Below are 6000 nucleotides of genomic sequence, written 5' to 3'. Positions count from 1 at the left end.
TTGTACCTAGATTTTGTGTAAGTTATTGATTTAATGTGTTAGGATTGAGGATTCTGATGGAATCTTAACCTAATCATGATCTTTGAGGAGTAACTTTAATGATGTCGGACTAAACGCAACCCATCACGGTCGGAGTAATGTGTTAGGATTGAGGATTCTGATGGAATCTTACCTGTTGACTTTGAGGAGTAACTTCCGATCTTTGAGGAGTAACTTTAACCTAATCATGACCTTTTATTTATGTTGGTACTGCTCGTGGTTTCTTCCCCTCCCCTTGTTTCTATCGATCAAAACACACACACATACATGAATCTTAAAGTGGTGAAGTAATTATTGATGAAGATGATGAAGTAATTATTGCAAGCTTAAAGTGGTGGTTTATTCCTTTCTTCCCTCCCCCTCTCTCTAAAATCGTACACCCACGCCACAATCACCAAGAACCCTAAAAATTAAATTGTTGCTAGTTCTTTAAATTGCTCTCGGATCATGTTCTTCCCGATTTCAGCAGCAAACTAAGGTAAATGCATTTAGTTTTTATGCACTATTTATGAAGATATTGGGGTTTTTGTATTTAGTGTTCATAGCTTTAATTCAACTAAATCTTACTAGATTATTAATGTTTTGGTGTTATAATTGTGGGTTTATGATCTATGCATGTTAGTATCCTTCGTGGGTAAGTTTTAGCTTTGAAATGGCCAAAATCACAAGATTTGGGGGGTAACCCGAAGTGGACAGCAGCTATCGCTGCTGTTCTGTTGTTTCTGCCGCTGTCCGCAACCACCTAGCGACTGCTGCAGCTGCCGGCAGTGGCTTCTGCTGCTGTTGGCGCGCGGTGGCTGTTGACGGCTGCGGTGGCGGTCGTGGCTGCTGCCGCTGTTATTTCTGTATCTGGAAGCGTACTGCTGCCGTTTACTGTTTCTGTTTTTCCAGCAGCTGTTGCTGCCGGCGTGCAGCTGCCCACTGCCGGTCAGTGGGGGTTCCCGCCAGTTGGCGATGGTTACCGGTTTGCGGTGGTTGTCCTTTCTGTTGGTTCGTTGACCCATTTGGACCCCAACCCGTTCGTGCAAATTTAAGTGGGTATGTTATGCCATTTAGTCTTTCATTAAGATGTTGAAATTATTTAAAAATGTATATAAGCGAATATACGTTTGGTGTGTATATAGGTGTTTAACCCGACCCGTTTATATTGTTGGTGAATGTTTAAGTGGTTAGATTGGCCATTTGAACTCAAATCCTATTTGTGGTTTTGTTTTGGGACTTTAATTATTTATGAGTAATTTTGGTATGAATTTTGGTAAATAGTGAACATTGCGAGTCATTGTGACCCGTCCATTTGAACATAGTGCATATATATCTATATAGTGCATATTTAAGAGCGTGTGTGTGTGTGTGTATATGTGTGTGTGTGCGCGCATATATGTAAATAGGTATGAATGTCCATTTGTTATCGACCGATGGTCGGATTGTGTTATGTTGTGATATTTACGTGTCACTTCTAGATGATTTATTACCGATTGCTGAATTTAGTTAGATTTTGATATTGTTAGTAATTGAGATGCGATTTACTAACTTGTTGCGTCTGGACGGTTATGCAGATAACTCGGTAGGAGGGACTATCGGTAGACGGTAGCCCGATCAGCTACATGTCGTGTGTTCGTACAAACCGCCGATCCTCATATTGTCTTATTGTTGTAATTGCTATTGCTGTTATATGCTTGTTCAGATTGTTCGCATATATTCATGATTTTTATGCTAGTTCAGGACGGTAGCATAGTTATGGCCTGATATTGCCTAAAATGATCATATATTTAGACGCAATATCATTCCAAAATGTAAAGTTTTTAATTGTAATTTCCTTATTTTTAGTTGTAATAGTTAAATAAATAAGTGCGAAGACGAAAGACGAAGATCGCTCGAAAATGAAGTACTTAAAGACGAAAACGAAGATTTGAAAGACGCAAATGACCAAAAAGCTCAAATGTACAAGATACAATCCAAGTGGTTTAATTTATTGATGAATAACTGCTAAAAATTGACAAGAGTACAAGCCGCGGAACGCAAAGTACAGGATATTAAATCATACGAAAAGACGTTCGAGAAACCGGAACCGAGACATAAAGCGGGCGTAAATGTACGAGACAACGGAGCTAAAATTACAAGTCAACTATGCACAAGAATATAATTTAATATATATATATATATATATATATAATTCATAATAATAATATAATATAATAATAAATATAAATTAATAAATATCAACTTTTTAAACGTGCATATTGAAAAGTATCAACAAGTTGATACACACTCACCAATTACAAATTACAGAGTAATTTATATCAACTTGATCAATTATGCACCCAACTTTTCACAAACCTACAGTAACATTATCTTGCCTATAAAAGGAGAGCATTTACATAGATAGTTAAAAGACACAAGCATCTTCACAACTTCAGTTTCAATTCATTTCATAGTTTCATTTTTAGTTTTAATATTTTAATCCAAGTTATAATAGTAGTAAGTTTGTGGTATAATTCAAATTCACGGGTATTGTAGTACTGCGTTTCTACCATTCCAACTCATTGTAAGTCTCCACATCCCAACTTTGTTAATATTATTAAGTATTGTTATTATCGTTGTTATTATTATCGTTTGTTATTGTTATTATTATTATTGTTGTTATTATTATTATTATTTATATTTATCGTCGTTATTATCGTTATTTATTTTTATTATTGTTATCATTTATTATTATTATTATTGTACCCATGTCCACTTTATATAATTTATATTTTTATGCCGTTATAATGTCCAACTAAATACTCATAGTGGTGACTAAAATGTAGAACCTCTGGACAAATGGATTGAACCATATTATAATATTATGATGTAACTTTGACTATTTAATATTAAGTTTAATCACTGACACATTGTTATATAATTTAATATTTTCACCCCTATCACATAATTTATTAAATTGATAAGCGAAAGTTAATTAAATTTACATAAATTGTGCTTCAACACCTCAGTGATCTAGACAGACATATGGACAAATTATTGACAACAATTTAGAAGTGTGATTCGGTGGTTTGGGTAATATTATAGTTTATATAATCGTGTAATTATAAAAAAGGGAAGACCGTTATAATTTTGGTATTAGCGAAAGTTAAAACCGGATTAAATCTCAATTTGAATAGTCGGTGTATAATTTAATTCGCTAAAACGAGATCTAACGAAAGTTAGATTTAACTTTAGTTAATTAAATCTTTATAAATCGAAATATAAATTATAAGGATATATATTAAAACATCGTAATCAGACTTAAAAACAATCCATAATCCAGAGGGGACATATTTTAGTAGCCACTACTTTACTTTATTTTAAATCTCATCAATTTCACTTTTTACTACGTAGATAAATTTTAGTTACTTTCTACCATATTACTTTTTACCATATAGTAAATTTTAATTACTTTTTACTATTTTGTTATATTGCCATGAAAAACCTTATTTCTTCTCTTTTGTCAAATTAGTATAAATTGTATTTTTATTTTCGTTAATTTAGTTATTTAGTTTTAGTTAAATTTAAATTGTGTTTAGCTATAATTAAAGCCTAATCCAAAATCCCCCTTTTAAATAGTTTAACTTTTAGCAATTAAAACACCTGAAAACTCCATTTCCCTGTGGAACGAACCGGATTTACCAAATTACAATACGAATAGGACTAGTTGCCTATATGTGTGAAATCAATCCGAAATCATAAAAACGCCATATAATCACAACCAATTCGTGTAATAAAATCAATCCAAATCCGTTCAAAATAAAAGGACACAATCACGCACATCAACTTTTTGGCGCCGCTGCCGGGGAAAGTTGGCAGTTAAATAAATAGATTATTTTTTCTGATTCGTAGTAGTAGTTGGATTTGTACGTGGACTGGGTTATTGGAGCCAAACAGTACCCAATTATATTGGGACCAAACGAATCCTGCCCCTCTGCTGCATCTTTTGGCTATTCGAAACGTGGACAAAATCAGAAGAAAAATCTGTTTATTTAAAGGTTTTTATCATTGTTTTTATGTTATTCGATCCTTTCGTGAAAATTCATTTTCAAGAAAGTTCATTGTTTATACACTTAGTGAATAAATCCTTCAAAACTACATACAATTTAGTAATTGTATGACCCGTTCAGGAAATCCTAAACTCGTTTCACTTAATCCAGAACCTGAAAGAAGCTTGATCAAAAGATTAAAACAGGAAAAACAAATAAAATTAGGTAGTACTAGTAAACCGAAAACACCGAAAAATATCAAAAAACAAGTAGGAAACATTAGTGGTCAACCAGAAATCAAAACTGAACCTGAAACCATCGTCATTAAAGAAGAAATGGCTGAAGTAACACCTGATCCAAATGATCTACCAATGTGGAATACCAGACAAACTGCTACCCATCTCGCTCTTGCACCTATAAGAAGACCTGAAATTGAGGCTGAAAATTGGGAAGTCAATGGGCAGTTTATGCACATGGTACGTGAGAACCAATTTCAACGGAAGACATAATAATAATCCGATAGAACATCTAGAAGCTTTTGAAGATTTATGTGAATTGTATAAAAACAAAGATGTTTCTTCAGATGCATTTACGTTAAGAACTTTTCCATACTCGTTAATCGGAGACGCAAAAGCATGGTTGAAAGCATCAAAACCTGATTCGATCACAACTTTCAACGAATTAAGAGATAAATTCATTACCCGATTTTTCCCACCGGCAAAAGCTGAAAGACTTAGAACTGAAATAACCACTTTTAAACAAAAGTCGGATGAAACTCTTTATGATGCATGGGAAAGATTAAAAAGAATGTTACGAAATTGTCCGCAACACGGATTGCAAAAAGGGAAAATAGTACAAACTTTTTATCGTGGTATTGATGAACATACTCGTGGTATATTAGATTCCTCCGCTGGAGGAGTATTTATGTACAAATCACCAAATCAAGCGTATGACATGTTAGAAGACATGTCAGTTCATACTTTTGAATGGACACCGTCTAGAGATCAACAACCTAGAAGGACGGTGGCAAGCCTTGAAGAAAATGAAGATAACAACACAACCATAGCTTCACTGTCGAATCAATTCAAAAAGTTTGGAAGAGAAATAGAGAAACTAAATTCAACAGTTTTAGCATTACAAGTAGGATGTGAAATCTGTGGACAACCACATTTCACTAAAGATTGTGATATCAATGATCGGCCAATGAACTCAGTAGCATAAGTTAATTTTATGGCCAATCAAAGACAAGGCAATTTTCAAGGAGGGAATTCTAATTATCAACCTGCAAACCCAGGATATCAAAACCCGAAGAATTTTTCTTTTCAAAGAAATGGACCACCTGGCTTCTTCAATAGAAACCAACCTCCATTTCCACCTCAACAAAATTTCCAACAACAACCGTTACCTCAATTACCATATCAACAACAAAATCATAACACACAGCCAGTAGAGAAGAAATCTAACTTTGAAGAAGTTATGATGAATTTTGTCAAAAGTCAATCAGAAACGAATGAGAAAATGAAGAGACAATTACATCATTCCCAAACGGAAAATGAGCAAGTACAAAGAAATCATCAAGCGTCAATTCAAAACCTTGAAAGAGATATGGGAAGAATATCCCAATTGCTTGCTGAAAGGCAATTGGGAACTTTACCATCTAACACACAACCAAACCCTAAGGGTAAGGAAACTCAAAATCCAAGTAATTTTTTGCAAGTTAATTCCATAACTACGAAAAGTGGGTTAACCATTAACCCCGATATTTCAAACCCTCATGCTCTTATTCCTGTTTCAAAAGACAAAGAACCTGTGGTGGAAGAAAATACGATGCCAACCACAAGTGCACCAAAGACTCAAAATCAACCACCATTTAAGGTATACAAACCTCCAATTCCATATCCGCAACGTTTGAAGAAAGATAAATTACAAGCACAATATAACAAATTTGCTG

At 34.1% G+C, this 6000-nt stretch overlaps 1 long non-coding RNA gene and 1 other non-coding gene across 2 annotated transcripts in view; one reads left to right on the top strand and one right to left on the bottom strand.

The window, feature by feature from the left end:
* The first annotated feature begins 338 nt into the window (after positions 1–338).
* The window catches only part of LOC139846492 (uncharacterized), an 86244-nt gene continuing 80582 nt past the window's right edge, over positions 339–6000 (top strand). Inside the window, exons 1-2 of the long non-coding RNA XR_011759078.1 lie at positions 339–517; positions 1596–1691. This is a non-coding gene — a long non-coding RNA (uncharacterized lncRNA). The remainder of the gene's footprint in view (positions 518–1595; positions 1692–6000) is intronic.
* On the bottom strand, positions 4779–4885 carry LOC139850987 (small nucleolar RNA R71). The gene has a single exon (XR_011760355.1). It is a non-coding gene; the product is annotated as a small nucleolar RNA R71 (small nucleolar RNA).

This window comes from Rutidosis leptorrhynchoides, chromosome 5 (assembly GCF_046630445.1).
Source record: "Rutidosis leptorrhynchoides isolate AG116_Rl617_1_P2 chromosome 5, CSIRO_AGI_Rlap_v1, whole genome shotgun sequence".
NCBI classification, from domain to species: Eukaryota; Viridiplantae; Streptophyta; class Magnoliopsida; order Asterales; family Asteraceae; genus Rutidosis; species Rutidosis leptorrhynchoides.
This window is presented reverse-complemented; position numbering and strand designations above follow the sequence as displayed.